At 50.4% G+C, this 16,054-nt stretch overlaps 1 long non-coding RNA gene across 1 annotated transcript; it reads right to left on the bottom strand.

The window, feature by feature from the left end:
- Nucleotides 1-291: 291 nt before the first annotated feature.
- Nucleotides 292-2,922, bottom strand: LOC125116507 (uncharacterized). The gene is made up of 3 exons (XR_007132355.1): nucleotides 2,043-2,922; nucleotides 1,650-1,802; nucleotides 292-504 (listed from the first exon to the last, which is right to left on the bottom strand). It is a non-coding gene; the product is annotated as an uncharacterized LOC125116507 (long non-coding RNA).
- Between the last annotated feature and the right edge of the window lie 13,132 nt (nucleotides 2,923-16,054).

Genomic DNA, 16,054 nt, shown 5'->3' with positions numbered 1-16,054 from the left:
GCCTGAAACCAGCATTTGTCAGAACTTTTCAATCGGTCTAAGTTCAGACATCTTTGTGTGTTTCCTGAGCCTTCTTGCTTTGTGAATGGTCCTTTCACGATCCCAGGAGTAAAAGCATCCCCCAATTGTGAAGCAGATAAAAAGCAATAGCAATAGAGAAGAAGAAAAGTTGTGGGTTTTTTTTTTTTTTTCCTTCCTCTCGTTAGTTTAACTTTTGACCAATTTAAACATTTGTTACACTTTTCCTGGAAACATAAAAGTTTAATTTGGAATACAGTCACGGAGAGAAAATTCTGCTGAGTATATAATGCAAAAATATGGTTGCTAATAAGTGGCACTGATTTAACAGAAAATAAGGAAGAAAAATAACAAATTGGAAGAAAATAAGCAATTTCACAATGTTTCCATTTGCTCCATATCCAACTTCATTGCTTCAGGGGGTAGCTTGGAAATTTTTCTCATGCAAGCGCAGTAAATATTCCTATAGACTGTCTATTTTCTGGCCTGAAAGAAATTGGGTAGAGATGATAAATTTCCTAGAACAACTTCTGGCAAATTTGTGTTGATGGTACCTCTGATTTTAAATTCTTCATTTTCTCCTCCAGCAAAAACACACCAAATCGTGCAACAATGCAGAACAGGGCAAATTCCTGCTTCTTTAATTAAATAAAAAAATTTTTGGCATTCCCTGCTAGCTTAGCAGATTAAGGATCTGGTGTTGTCACTGCTGTGGTGCCGGTTAGATCCCTGGCTCAAGAACTTCCCTATGCCACGAGCTTGGCCAAAAACATTTTTTTTAAATCTTTTAAACCTTTGTGGTTGCTTTGTGTGTCAATGTGGGGGGGGTTAGATATCTTTTGAGATAGTTTAGGGCCATATCATAAAACAATCACCTTTCTCCCCATTAGAAATTCCGTTTTCCACCGTTAATTGGCATTTTCAAAACAAGCGCCCAATTTGAAAGCTACAAATAAAATACAAGCCCAGATGCTGTGTTCACACTTGCATGCATTTAACACTTCATAAGCAGTTCATTAAACTGATAACACTTTAAACAGCAACACTGCCTCTTTCAGACGCCCCCAGCCTGTAATTGTCCTGAGGCACCAGATGAACCCTTCTGAGGCTGGGAACCACAGGAATTTACATTCTTGACGTGTGTCTCTTAATTAAGGATACCCTGGTCCTTGGCTGAGTCAGAGAGGGCCAGGCTGGGCCCTGCACGCCCCAGTGACTGCACACACAGGGACAGGCTGAGGGCTGTGCCCCAGGACCTGGGTCTTAGGACGGACCCGGACAGAGGCAGGAGCAAGGCTGTCTCACAGCTTTCCTGAAACACCTCAGCTGGGATTCCGCCGAGCCCCTTGGCTCTCCTAAACCCTTCCTTCTGACTGGCAACCACTTTTCTAAGAGTGAATTGCCCAGTTTAAAAAGGATTTGGGATGGGAGTTCCCATCGTGGCTCAGGGGTTAACAAACCCGACTAGTATCCAGGAGGATGTGGGTTGGATCCCTGGCCTCACTCAGTGGGTTATGTGTTCCCTTTCCTACACTAGCCTCCATCATGGTCTCCCCCAAGAGACTGTATATAGCTTCCAGGGAGCTCTGCTTTTCATCCAGTTCCACAACAAGCCAGCGCTGATATGGTACCTCTTCTGGAGATGACAACCTGCAGCTTGCCTGGCCTGGGTCAAAGGATGATGCTGATTCCCTAGTGTGCTGTGCAGGGCGCCAGCGCTGAGTGCACCTTTTCCAGCATCCTCTCCTTCCGTCCTACCAGCTGGTCCGGGTTGTTATCCCCATCTTGCAAAAGAGAAAAAGGAGGCAGAAAGTCAGGTATTTGGGACCCAAGTCCCTTGGGTTCTCATAACAAGGTGCTTGGCCTCTAGGCTATGGCCCCTCCACGGCCACGGGGTGGGCACAGCAGGTTAGAGGCTCTCAAAGCCTGGCTCCTTAGTTCATCCCGAGGGCAGCAGAACCCCGCCCCGCTCGCCCCTCCTGTTCGGCCCAGGCTCGCGCGCCCTGAGTTCCCACGCCTCCCACCTGTCCTGGGGATGATTTCCAGTCCCTGAGAACCAATCGGTAACCGACCAGCTGCTGATTAACCTCAGCCGGGCTGCTGCGATGCTGGAGGCGACTCGCGAGCGCCCTTTCCAGGCCGGGAGCCCCGCGGCCGCTCAGAGGCGGAACCGAACCGCGATCTTCAGGCCGGGAGTCCGGCGAGAGCGCGCGCAGGGGCTTCGCCGCCGGGCCCACAGCGCCATCGCGTGGCCAGAGTGGGCAGTGCGGCGGCGGCCGTCGGCTCCGACCTCGTTTCTCCGGGACCAGAGCTGATGGTAATGACCCATCTTAGTTGCGGAAGGTCCGCCACGTCCTTTTGGAACATCCCCTGGGCTCCAGCTCTGGGTAAAGGCGGCCTGTGTGGCTGCAAAAGCAAAGGGAATGGCCCGGTTTTGTCCCGCCTGGCGAGGACTCTGGTCAGCCCTGAACTCTCAGTGCAGGGAGCAAGGCACCCAGGAGCGCCAGCGGCAAAGGCTCCCAGGAACATTCTGCTCCTCTCCCCGGGCAAGGTCGTGTTAAGGCTCCTGCTAGTAGTCATTCATTTGCTTTCTGGTTCATTCAGTAATAAAGTAATGAACACCTACTATATGTCAGGACCTGAGGTGGCTCCTGATGATACAGCAAAGAATAAAAGTGATGGCTTAGAAGGCGGTGGGTGCCTTAGCCCGTCGTCAGGTGAAGCCCCTGTGTTTCGCTTCATTGCGAAATAGTCGAGTTCTTTGATAACAGATGATGTCGCAAGAGCTGCAGGCCAGTATGTTAGCTACCATTCTTTTCAAAATAGTGATGAACACAAACAATATTTCAAGATAACTGTAGCTGTTTCAAGATGATATGACAGCTGTGATCTCTGGTGGTTACAGAGTCATCACACTGCTACCCTGTGACCTTGCCTATATTCATAATTGAAAAAAAAAATGCTACATTTCAGTGCAAGGTTAGTGAGACATAAATGCTTCCCTAGGCAAGTTCATGGACCTCCTGGGTTTTATCTGCAGAAGCCTTGGCTAAGAAGTCTAGTAGGCGAGCAGACAATAAATAAGTAAACGCGGGGAGTAGAGATGGTGCTGAAGGCTTTGAAGGAAATTATCAGGGTGAGTCTGATGTAAAATCAGAAAGGAAGGCCTGCCGCAGGTGGGATGGGGAGGGAAGCCTGTATGATGTGGCATTTGATGCACCAAGCCTCAGAGGGAGGCAGGAAGTGGCCACCAGGGGGCCCAGTGTAGCCTGAAATATGCTCAGTCTGAAACTCTTCCTCTCCTGTGCAGGACCTGTATTTACTGCCCATCATACTCCCTCAATTCTTACAGCCCAACCAGACTCACTTACATCCTGCCTGGGCCCCGAAGCCATTTGATCTTGCACCTTTGCTGCTTGAGGCAACACAGCCAAACAGCAGCCGTCTGCCTTGTTACATCCAACCCCTCAAAGGTTAATCTAAAGAAAAACTCAGTATCTCCGAGTCCTATTTGGGAACCAGAAACTCAAGGCTAGGAGAACCCCAGAAACTTCCAGGTCCCTACCAGCTGCCATGCAAGGGAAGGTCATGATGTCCCCAGGGTCCTCCCCTAAGCCACCGGGTGTGGACACCCCTGTTCCCATCCACGGGTTCCCAAGCCAGCAGCCGCATGGGGACAGGGTTTAGGGGGTGGCTGGCAGGCTCAGGGCTGGGTCGGAGGCAGCCGTTGTGGTTGGGGATGAACCAGTGTGGCAGGCTGGCAGGGTGATGTCAGGGCTGGCACCAGAGAAGAACGACTCTGTTGACAAGAAGATTAATTAGACAAATGTAGTGCCCGACAGTTATTACCGCCCTCCCCGGGGTCAGCTCTCCTCAAGCCTTTGCTAGAGCCCTTTTCTTTCTCCATCTTTTTAAAAGAAAGCTTAATCTCCTAAAAAGGCAGCCAAGAAAACAATTCATGGCGTGCCAGAAGAGCAAGCAGCTACAAGCAGATTCTGAAGGGAGGGTTCCTGCAAACCACCAGGCCTCGGGCTGGGCCTGCCTGGGAGCGACCGGGCTGCTTCCTTCTACCTGCACAGACCCGGCCCCAGGAAGCCTGTTGAGCCCTGAATCCTTCCTCACCAAGGAGGACGCCCCGTCCGTGAGCTCTCTTGATCTCGCTTCCTCTCTGCCTTTCACAGGACAGTGTCCCTGGAGAGGTCTGGCAGCCAGCCACGCCGGGTCCTCAGAGCTTGGGGCCTTCCGCCACCTACACCTTACCCCCCTTCATCTCAGATGGCCTCTTTCTCCCACAGGCGCCTGCCCCACTGTCCCATCCCCGGAAGAGACAGTGAGTCAGGAGGTCGTCGTGGCATCATTCATCACTCAGTCAGAATCGTTCTATTCATGGAGCCTGTTATATGTCCGCAACCTTGGGGTACAGGGGTGCTCTCCTACATCAGCCCCTCACCTTGGAGGAGGGGTGGGGGGCTTATATTCTAGAAGGAGAGACCCAACCTCGCGGAACGAAGGGCACAAAGGCGCCTATGGTCAAAGACCGGAGGAGCAGTGAGGGGCGTGGAGAGAGGGCCTGGGGCGGCAGCTATCTTGGAAGTGCAATTGCCGCTGAGGCCTGAGGAGGGAGGGATCTGGGAGGAGAGCTGGCTTTCTTCCGGCCCGGCCCGGGAACAGGTGCCAAGGGAGGGGACGCCTGGTAAATAGCTTTTGACTGAATGCATTTTAAAAGGTTTCTGGAGTTCCCGTCGTGGCTCAGTGGTTAACGAATCCGACTAGGAACCATGAGGCTGTGGGTTCGATCCCTGGCCTTGCTCAGTGGGTTAAGGATCTGGTGTTGCCGCGAGCTGTGGTGTGGGTTGCAGATGAGCCTCGGATCCTGTGCTGCTGTGGCTCTGGCGTAGGCCGTTGGCTACAGCTCCAATTAGATCCCTAGCCTGGGAATCTCCATGGGCCGCAGGTGTGGCCCTAGAAAAGACAAAAAAAAAAAAGTTTCTAAGTTGTGCTTTTCCCACTTTGGTATGAATCAGAATCTTCTGGGGGATTTGCAGCGCCATCTCCAAGCAGCCGGCTCACTCCTGTCAGGTCTCCCTGAGGGTCTGGAAAGCCCTGGCATCAGGCTGTGGGCATCCAAAGCCAGTGTAGGAGCAGGAGGCCGTCGGGGTAGCTCATCACGGCCCAGGCCCAGACCCAGCCTGCGGGGAGGCCCAGGTCCCAGTCTCCCGGCGACCAGGGCACCTGAGCACCCACAGGCTCCTCTGCCCAGATGTCTCCTTGGCAGTGGCAGGTGGCGCTGAACTTCTCTGCTCGCGTCTCTGAAAGCCTCCTAGGACTGGGGCAGGGAAGATGGCACTCAGCTGCTTTGTCAACCAGCGTCCTCCTAGACTCCCTAAGGCCCCACGGATCCGCAGCAGCCTCCTGGGCCCGCATCTATCTCCTTCTGGGCGGGACTGAGAATCCCGCCTGCAGGAACTGCTGAAGGTCCACATTCTAATTTGGTAGCCGATGTGGGCCTGGGGTCTGACGGGGCGCCGGCGCTGAGCCTGGTCCTGGGAGCACAGGGGTGCGATGGGCCTTTGAGGAGCAAAGGGCTCAGCGTAAAACCCTGGTCTTCATAGGCAGGCGGAGCCGGCTTCGCCACCCTCCGGCTGCTTTGTCTCAGACCAGGGCTGGAAGAGGGACCTGCACTGCCCCCTGGGACCACGCCTTGGGGGCGGGGCGTCCGGGGCGGGGCCAACCTGAGTCCTGCTTCCATCCTTGCAGAGTCCGTGGAGCCCTGAGCCGCTCTGGGTCTGGGTCTGGGTGCGCCCTTCCCTCCAAAGGTTTTCCCTTGGGTGACATTGCAACTGGATGTGCGTGGTGGGGATGAGGGCATGGACAGAACTTGGACATGTGGAGCCGGTGCGCCCTCACACGCGTGCCCTAGGCCCCTGGTACCCCCCACAAAGAGCTGAGGGTGGAGCCCTAAGGGGTGGGTCACAGCCCAGCTCTCCGCACTGCCTGTGCCCGGACAGGCCACCCCTGCCGTCTCTAAACTCAAAGCTGGTCTTGCAGATGACGAGGAAGTCGGTCTTCAAAGAAGAAAAATAACACGCTTTGGAGTTCCCGTCGTGGCTCAGCAGGAACGTATCTGACTAGCATCCTTGAGGAGGCAGGTTCGATCCCTGGCCTCGCTCAGTGGGTTAAGGATCCTGTGTTGCCCTGAGCTGTGCTGTACGTTGCAGAAGGGCAAGGATCTGCATTGCTGTGTTTGTGGTGTAGGCCAGCAGCTACAGCTCCTGGTGTAGGCTGGCAGCTACAGCTCTGATTCAACCCCTAGCCTGGGAACTTCCATATGCCAGCGGGTGCCACCCAAAAAAAAAAGAAAACGTTTTATCTATCAGCTTGTTATTCTGACTAATAACTCCAGGGATAGACACACGGCAAAGGAGCCACCACTTTTAATCTTACGCTGGCCCCTGAAACGTCGGGAAGCTAGGAGACAGTTGGAGGAATCTACCACGATGACCGTGCCTCCCGGGGGTGGGGGTGGGGGGGATTCCAGCACAGAGATGGGGAGTTTCAAGTCCTGACCGTGCTGCTTCCTGGTGTCCACCCTGACTGAACCACCCCCCCCCCGCCCCCTGCGGTGACTCTCCAGGTTGTGAAGGGGAAAACCAGGTGGAATTTAACATGCAGATCCCAGGGCCACCCCCCCAGACCTGATGAATGGGGTCCTGGGGAAGGGGCTTTGGACGCTGTATCTCTTGCCCTCATCCCCCATCAGGTGGCTCAGAGGCACTCAGAAGTGTGACACCAGATCCGCACGTGGAAAGGGGGAGGGGGGCTCTCTGAAGTCCACCTGGAGCGGGGCAGCCTGGGAATTCTCTGCTATCTCTGAATAGATGCTTGGGGGCCCCGGGGTCAAATATTTCTAGGGAACTCCCTTTTGCAGCTGCACATGGAAAAGGCTCCAAACTCAGGGAGGCCAACTCAGAAACCACTCTCGCTGGTGGGTCCCAGAGCCCCCTGCCCCCAGGAGCACCACCTGACCTGATTCTCTTCCAGGAGGGAATGTAAAAGTTAGAACAGGATGGAGAGAAAGGGCTGTGCATTATCCTGACCTCCCACCTTCTTGTGACCCTCCCCAGGCCTCCGTCTCCCAGTGTGTGAAAGGGTTAGCTATAAAGGTGATTTAGAAAAAAACTTCCGCATAAAGCATCGTTTCACTTCTTCAAGTCACAGAAGAGAGAGCGAATGGATTAGGAAGTTTGTTATTCCTCTGGCTAATGGTTTTTGGAGCTCGGAATTGCCAGACTGATGTTCAAACAGAAGACATTTCAGTGGCTGCAGTGTTGGGTGGGGTGGTCAGGCTGCCCACTGGACTCCATTTCCTGATCTCTGCTGCCCTCTGCTGCCCAGCAGGGGACATGCTGACTCAACCAGCGGGCGTGGCATCCTAGAAGAGCTTTCTAAAGGGCTTCTCTTTACTTGCAGGGGACCCGAGGCTCAGAATGGGCAGTGGTTTGTTCTAGGCCACATGGAACATTAGCAGGGCTACTGGCTCCCCATCAGCCAGGCAGAGGGTCCTCGGACCTACAGACCCTCCTGGGGCCTGGACCAGGCACCTCAGAGCATTTGGGAACTGGCTGCAAATACAGCTTCTCGGGCCTCACCCCGACCTTCTGAATCAGAAGCAGCAGATGGGGCTCAGCGCTCAGCATTTAGATAAACCCTCCAGGTGGTTCTCTAGGTGAGAATCTTTGCTGTCTCTTTGGACATAGAAGTCCAGGGAGGAATAGACTTTTTTTTTTTAAATCATAGTTTGCATCTTTGAAATTAAAATAAGACATGAGGAGTTCCCATTGTGGCTCAGCAGGTTAAGAACCCAACATAGTGTTCCTGAGGATGTGGGTTCAACCCCTAGCTTTGCTCAGTGGATTAAGAATCCCATGTTTGCGGCATAGGTCACAGATGCAGCTCGGCTCTGGCACTGTGGTGGCTGCGGCATATGCTGGGAGCCGCAGCTGTGATTCGACCCCTAGCCCGGGGACTTCCATATGCCGCAGGTGCGGCCCTAAAAAGAAAAATAATCAATTTAAAAAGTTTTTAGGGAGTTCTTGTTGTGGCTCAGTGGTTAACGAATCTGACTAGGAACCATGAGATTGTGGGTTCGATCCCTGGCCTTGCTCAGTGGGTTAAGGATCCAGTGTTGCCATGAGCTGTGGTGTAAGTCGGAGACTCGGCTTGGATCCCGAGTTGCTGTGGCTCTGGCGTAGGCCAGCAGCTACATCTCAGATTAGACCCCTAGTCTGGGAACCTCCGTATGCCACGAGAGCGGCCCCAGAAAAGACACTCAAAAAAAAAACTTTTAAATGAAGTAAGACATGAATATAGAGAAATTTGACTCCTGGTTTTTTACTTTCTATTTGGAAAGTTTGCACTGTGAGAATGTTGGGTTCCCCCAGCACCATGGGTGGACTCAGTTTGAGCTTTTGCAGAGAACAAGACTCCTCCAAGACAGATGGAAAGCCTTTTCCCATCTGGGTGATGTGCCTGCCACTCCAGGGAGTGACAGAGAGCCGCCTCCTCTGTCCAGCGGGATTTCTGCATTCGCAGCAGACCCATCTGATGACAAGCATCTTTGGGGGTGGGGCTCTGGACTTTCAGAGACAGTTTGGATTTGAATTCGGTCGTTCCGACGTTCACTCATTCACTCATTCAACTGTTGATTGAGCTCCAACTACGCATCCTGTGGGCTGGGTCAGCTGTTCGCCCTTGGTTCCTGGCCTTACGGATCCCATCAAGTGGGAAAGACAGATAGGAGACCAGAACAGCATGGAAACTTGCTGAGATTAATTAGACACAATTGTAATACACTCTAGGACGAGGACCTTCTGGGTGCAGAGATAAGGATCCCCCAAGGGCCAGGAGATCATAAAATCGGGATCTGGGAGCTCCAGGCAAGAGGAGGGGAGAGCTGTGGGGGCCCTGCAGGGGCAGATCCTGTGAGACTAGGGGCAGGGGGACAGAGGTATGGTGGGGGTCACACCGGGAAAGGCAGAGCCCAACCTGCTTGGAAAGGGAGCTGAGAGATGGGGGCTGAGTGCTCACTGCCCACTCCCCTCTCTGAGCCGGCCCTGAAGGCCAACACCAGTAACAAGGCCAAGGCTCCTCCCCGCCCCGCCCCCCAGGCTGGGCCAATAAGCAGCAGAGCCATGTGCTCATTCTGTGCCCTGAGGCTCAACATCCAGGAGTGACAGAGCCTTCCACCAAGGATCTGGTGACAACAAGGCGGGGGCGAGGGAGGAAACCAGCTCCTCGTGCCAGGCTCTGCTTGAAGCCCCGTGGGGTGGGGGTGGGGGGTGGTATTTGCTGGAGGAGCAGAGTGCAGATGAAGAACTAGGACACAGAGAGGTCTGGGGACAGGAGAAACCTCAGAAAACCAACTTAGGCATTTGCTCTTCACAGCCTGCTAGCTGCTTGCCGACTTTTGCATCAGTGTCAGCACGATCGTGTTAAACGTAGGGAAATTCAGACCATGTAGCAAAGTGCTCCAGCCAGCCAGCACGTGACAGAGGAAGGACCCCCCTTGCCCGTTCCCAGTCTTCTGTTGCCACAACTTATGCTTTTTTTTTTTTTTTTGACTGTGCCTGTGGCATTTGGAAGTTCCCAGCCTAGGAATCAATCAAACCTGTAACCAGAGCCACAGCAGAGATGCCAGATCCTTAACCTGCTGAGCCACAAAGAAACTCTTTTTTTTTTTTTTTAATGTTCTTTTGCCTGTCTCTGAAGTTCCCAGAGAGCAAGCCAAGATGTCTGTTTAGAGGTAGGGGTGCCCATGTGCTGAGAAGATGATGCTTTCTGAGCCCTCGGGGTCTTTGATGAATGGAGTGGCCGTCACAGGCACATCAGCTCCTCTTGCCATCATTCTGAGAAGAGAGTAGGAGAGGGATAAGCAAATAAACTCAGCCCTGACTGCACATTGAAATCACGTGGGACACTGTGCAAACTTCAGATGCTTGGACTCTCAAGACTCCAACTGAACAAGGCTGTGTGGTTATAGGAATTTTTTAAAAAGGTACACACACAACTCAGGTGACCAGGAGTGAGGCAGAACAATCTGGGACTCTCCTCTCCCAGTCCAAGTGCCTCCAGAAGGGGCCTTAGGTAGTTCAGGGAGACAATGGTGCTCCAATGCGTTGGACATCTTTCAGCTTTCTCTGCTTATTAATGTAGTGAAGATAATAAAAGAAGCGAGATGCTGAGGCTTTCTTATTTTCATGCCCACGGAAGTCACAAACTGTCGGCACCAGAGCTGATTTTGACCCAGACATGTATTTTGTTTGGTGCATTGGATTTTTTAAAAATTGAGGCAATATTTAAAAAATCTAGATAGTGCATGTAGTTATTCGGACTTGCAGCTTCTTTGGAAAGATCAGGAGTTCCCATTGTGGCACAGCAGAAATGAATCCGACTAGTAACCATGAGGTTGTGGGTTCTATCCCTGGCCTAGCTCAGTGGGTTAAGGATCCGGCGTTGCCGTGAGCTGTGGTGTAGGTCACAGATGTGGGCTCAGATTCTGCATTGCTGTGGCTGTGTGTAGGCTGGCAGTTGTAGGTCTGATTGAACCTCTAGCCTGGGAACCCCCATATGCCACATGTACAGCCCTAAAAAGCAAAAAAGAAAGAAAGAAAGATCAAAAGATCTGACACTTGGTGCCCCAGTGGCACTGTTCTGTGCCAGCAGTCATCTGGTACTGAGTAGGGGCCACTACTTTCCTTCCTGAACCTGTAGCCCCAGGACACCGTTGACAGGGTGGGCTTTAGCATTGGACCCTAACAGTCTCACTGGCACTTACGATTGCCCTACCCCTGCTGGCATGTGACTTTCTGATTTGTTTTAGAGCCTGTGGATCCCAATCATCCATAAAAGGAAGCGTTTTGGCCCATATGAACCTAATATTTATAAAAATCAAGCAACACCAATGCTCACAGCTCTTTGTCCAACACCAGAAATGTGTGTACATGTCACTCTATCCAAGGAACCCACCAAAAAATACTAGCCAATTCGTCAAAAACAAAAACACAAGGGAGTTCCCGTTGTGAAGAAGCAGAAAGGACTACTAGGATCCATGAGGTTGTAGGTTCGATCCCTGGCCTCACTCAGTGGGTTAAGGAATCCAGCATTTCCGTGAGCTGTGGTGTAGGTCGCAGATGTGGCTCAGATATGGCACTGCTGTGGCTGTGGCATAGGCTGGCAGCTGCAGCTCAGATTCAACCCCTACCCTGGGAACTTCCATATGCTGTGGGTTTGCCCCCCCCCCAAAAAAAAAAGGTGAACCAGAACTAGACCAGCCCTCACAAGGGTCAGAAACTAATTTAACGAAAAAAAAATTTTTTTTCTTTAAATTTAAGGCTGCAACTGTGGCATATGGAATTTCTCAGGCTGTAGGTCAAATCGGAAAACTAATTTGCAATCATGTTATTTCCCAGCTGGATTAAGGTAACCTAGGATTGCTGGTGGACCTAGCTTAGCTGCCTGCAAAATGCTAAAGCAAGTCCTTTCTGGAGGAAGACACCTTCATCCAGAGCTTGAAACTCTATCTAATTTTTAAAATATTGACTATCTGACAATCTATAGTATCAGGCATATTCAAAGGTGTGTCAGTAAGACGGACAAGTGACTTCTCCATAGAAATACCAGAAGCTGAAAGACAATGGAATATCTTCAAAGTGTTGAAAGAAAATTATCGCCAACCTAGACTGTCTAGTGGAAATAACCTTAAAACATAGAGATGATAGATGGCTGTTTAGGCTGACTAATAGGTACACAGAGGTTAAATACGTTACTTTCTCTACTTTGTATGCTTAATATATCATACAACAAATGAAGGTAAAGACAGTTAAGACAAGCAAAAGCTGAGAGAATTCATTACCAGTAGATATGTACTAAAGAAAACACTGACAGGAGTTCCTGTCGTGGCTCAGTGGTTAACGAATCCGTCTAGGAACCATGAGGTTGCAGGTTCAATCCCTGGCCTTGCTCAGTGGGTTAAGGATCTGGTGTTGCCGTGAGCTGTGGCAGGTTGCAGACGCAGCTCAGATCCTGCATTGCTATGGCTGCGGTGTAGCCTGGCGGCTACAGCTCCAATTCAACCCCTAGCCTGGGAACCTCCATGTGCCGCTTGCGGCCCTTAAAAGACAAAAAGACAAAAAAAGAAAACGCTGACAAGTATTCTTCAGGCAGAGGGAAAATGACCCCAAATAGCAACTTGGTGATGCAGGAAGGACTGAGGAGCAACAGAAATGGATAATAATGTGAAGAAGTCTAAGTGGATATTGAGTGCCTAAAATATAATAAGTATGTCTGGAGAGTAGTTGCGTTACACATAGAATTAAAATACATGATAACAATAGCACATAAGCCAGAAAGGGGGCAAACAGAGTAAAAATGTCCTAAGGTACTTTCACTATCTGGAAACTGGTAAAAGTCCAATTTTATGTTAGACTTTAATAATAAATCGAAGATGAATGTTGAAAACCCCTAGATAATGATGAAATAAATAGAAAAGAATATATAAGTAACAAGATAATAGTAGAGAAGTGAAATACTTTAAAAATCTAAATCTAAAAGACCAGGAAGAGGGAGAAAGACAAAAAACATGCAGGGAAAGTTGAAAGCAAGGAATAAGGATAGTAGAATTAAATGGAAGACAGTAACACCATTATATGCAAATGGTTTAAGATGCTGGATGAAATATACCCTGAATAAAAAACAAAATCCAACTACATGGTACTAATAAAGGGATTCTCTATTTTTATTTTATTTTTATTTGTTTTTTTATTTCTAGATAATTTTGTCATGTGATCCATTACCAGAAAAGCAGGACCAATATTTGCTTACGATTTCTCATTGATAAAATCAGTCACTATTTTGTTTGGTTTGTTGTTGTTGTTGTTAGTTGTAAAATGATCATCACAACCCAATTTTATATTCCATCCCAAACCCCCAATATGCCCCCAACCCCCCAACCTGTCTCCTTTGGAAACTGTACGTTTTTCAAAGCCTGTGAGTCAGTATCTGTTCTGCAAAGAAGTTCATTGTGTCCTTTTTTCAGATTCCACCTGTCAGTGAGAGCATTTGATATTGGTGTCTCATTGTCTGACGGACTTCACTTAGCATGATGATAAAGATACAAAAGGCTAAACATAAAACAACACAAGCACGAGGGGAAGGAAAGGCAGTGTAGTTATGCTAATATCAAGCACTAGACATTACGACAAGAAGCAAAGAGCATAAGAGCACAAGCACAGTGGTACATGGACCTGTCGGCTGTCAGTGTAGTAACCTCACCTTCAGGTAAAGACCTGGCCTATGAAGGTCCTGGCCCTTGACTCACCATGAAGAAGCAGGTTCATGGAAACCGAGAGATGCCTAGCACAGTGGAAAAGTCAGAGATCCTGGGTGCTGGGGCTGGGGCTGGTCCTGGTCCTGCTCTCCCAGGGCCAACCCTGCGGAAGAGGCTGCCGATGAACCGGGCTTTTCTATGCAGAGTGATAGGATGCGTGAGGCTCAGAGGTAGGGTGCTTGATTTGGACTGTGGGAGAGCAGAAGGTGCCAGATGGGAGAGGACGCTCAGCCTCGAGGAGCTGAGGGTGTTCTCCAGGCAGGTGCGGCCAGAAAGGCGACCCGGACAGCAAGAGCAAAGCTGTGACAGTGTCACATGATCAGAAACCACAAGTGTTTCAGGTTGATCACACTGTGGGGTGCAAAGAGAAGAGGCTGAGCAAGAGGGATGGCCTGGCCCTGGATTATGGAGGGCCTTTTATGCGTTCAAAAGTGAATTTGAACCTAGAGGGGACAGAGACCTGGCAGAAGGTTCTGGGTTGGAAAGTGACCAAGTTACACTGATTTAAGGAGAAGACTGGAGGGAAAAGTGGTTTTTTAAACTCGGAAGAGAAAGTTCTGGCAGGAAAGAAGGAAGGGAGGGACATCTTTGTTGTTATAGCTCAAGAAAACACAATCAGCTGCGAGAAAGCAGAATATAGACAGAACATCCGGTCAAATAGGTTTGGGAATCCCGAACACCATGTCTTTGCTAGAAAGGACACATTTGTATCTGACATATTAAAAGCCCTGAGAAGGTCTGCAGAACAGAAACTTTTTTTTAATTTTACTCATTTTAGGGCCACACACGTGGCACATGGAGGTTCCCAGACTAGGGGCTGAATCAAAGCTGCAGCTGCCGACCTACACCCCAGCCACAGCAACACGGGATCCAAGCCGTGGCTGCAACCCACACCACAGCTCATGGCAACACCGGATTCTTTAATCCACTGATCAAGGCCAGGGATCAAACCTGCATCCTCATAGATACTAGTCTGGTTCATTACTGCTGAGCCACAATGGGAACTCCCAAAAACTTTGAACTATATTCATTTTGGCAGTTCCCAAACCTATTTGAGTATGATGTTTTTAAAAATATTTATTCATACTTTGCAGGACATTACTGTTCTAAGGGACATAGACTAGGATAAACTGGTTAAAGGGATTGTTTCCAGAAGCCTGGAAAACTAAAATCACAGAGAATCCCTGACTCTGGAATCTTCCCCAAGCCATAATTATGGGTCTGGATGGCTTTGACTACCAAGCGGGCTTTTCCTGGGTCCTGGGCTCTGGAATTTCTGCTGTCTGTGGTTCTCCCCATTCAGCAGCGGGTAGTGGAATAAAAAGCCAGTAAGCAATCAGGGTTGCTGCTAAGTGGTGGATGGAAACAGAAGGCTGGGAGTCTGGTTAAGTCAATCTAGTTAACCATGAAATTTCTAGGTCTAGCGGTGCCATGAAAACCCATTCCTTTCTTTTAACAAAAGCAGCTTCTTCCCTGACAAAGCAGACTCTGTAAAACCAAAGCAGGCTGAAGCCTTCAGCCAGGGGAACAGGACAGGGGAACGGAGTCAGAATTCCTGCTGTTCTGGGGGAAGAAGGGGACTTCAGCCCTACAGCCTGAAGTCCCTGAGGAATCCTGGGTCGTCCTTTTTGCTAGGAGGAGTGTCTTGGTTTGCCAGGGGTGTGGTAACAAACTACCACAAGCTTAGTGCTCAAAACAACAGAAATGTGATCACTTGAGGTTCTGGAAGCCAGATGCCCGAAGTCGATGCTGGCAGGGCCCTGCTTTCTCTGCAGCTTCCAGGGAAGGAAGAATCCTTCCTGCTGCTTCCCAGCTCCTGTGCCTCTAGCAAGCTCAGCGTCCGTGGCTGGCAGCTCCATCACCTCTGTCCCTGCCTCTGCCCTCATGTGGCTTTCTTTCCTCTGGGTCTCCTCTCCTCTTCCTACAAAGACACCAGATGGAGCTTCCGTCGTGGCTCAGTGGTTAACAAACTCAACTAGGATCCATGAGGTTGCAGGTTTGATCCCTGGCCTCGTTCAGGGGGTTAAGGATCTGGCATGACTGTGAGCTGTGGTGTCAGTTGCAGACGCAACTCCGATCTGATGTTGCTGTGGCTGTGGTGTAGGCTGGCAGCTGTAGCTCTGATTCAACCCCTAGCCTGAGGACTTCCATATACTGTAGATGTGGCCCTAAAAAGCAAAAGCAAAAAAAAAAAAAAAAAAGACACCAGACATTGTTCGATGACTTCTTCTTAAGGTCTTGACTAACTGCTTCTGCAAAGACCCTGTTTTCAAATAAGGTTATATTCTGAGGTTCCAGTGGACGTGAATTTGTGCGGATGGGGGAATGGGGCTGGACACCATTCAAAGCCCTACAGGGCAGCCAGCAATTCCCCCAGCAGGCTCCAGTCCGTGTTCCCGTGACCTCACTCTTGGCTGAGGCCAATGCGCGTGTCCATGGGACGCTCTCTTTCTGGGGTGAGTTGGGTTCAATCAGGGTCTGAAGGCCTGGGAGCTCAGGGGCTGGGCTGTAGCCCCAACACTCAGCAGGCATTGCTGTTGTCTATGAAAACCCAGAGCCGCTCGCCCTTCAGACACAGCAGTTCCATGCATGTCGCCGCCAGCGAGCCTGGGCCTGAATGGCTGATGGCTTGGGGGAAATCGAGTTTGGCTC

Source organism: Phacochoerus africanus, chromosome 15, assembly GCF_016906955.1.
Source record: "Phacochoerus africanus isolate WHEZ1 chromosome 15, ROS_Pafr_v1, whole genome shotgun sequence".
Classification (NCBI taxonomy): domain Eukaryota; kingdom Metazoa; phylum Chordata; class Mammalia; order Artiodactyla; family Suidae; genus Phacochoerus; species Phacochoerus africanus.
Note: the sequence above shows the minus strand (reverse complement) of the source record. Positions and strands in the feature narration are given on the sequence as shown.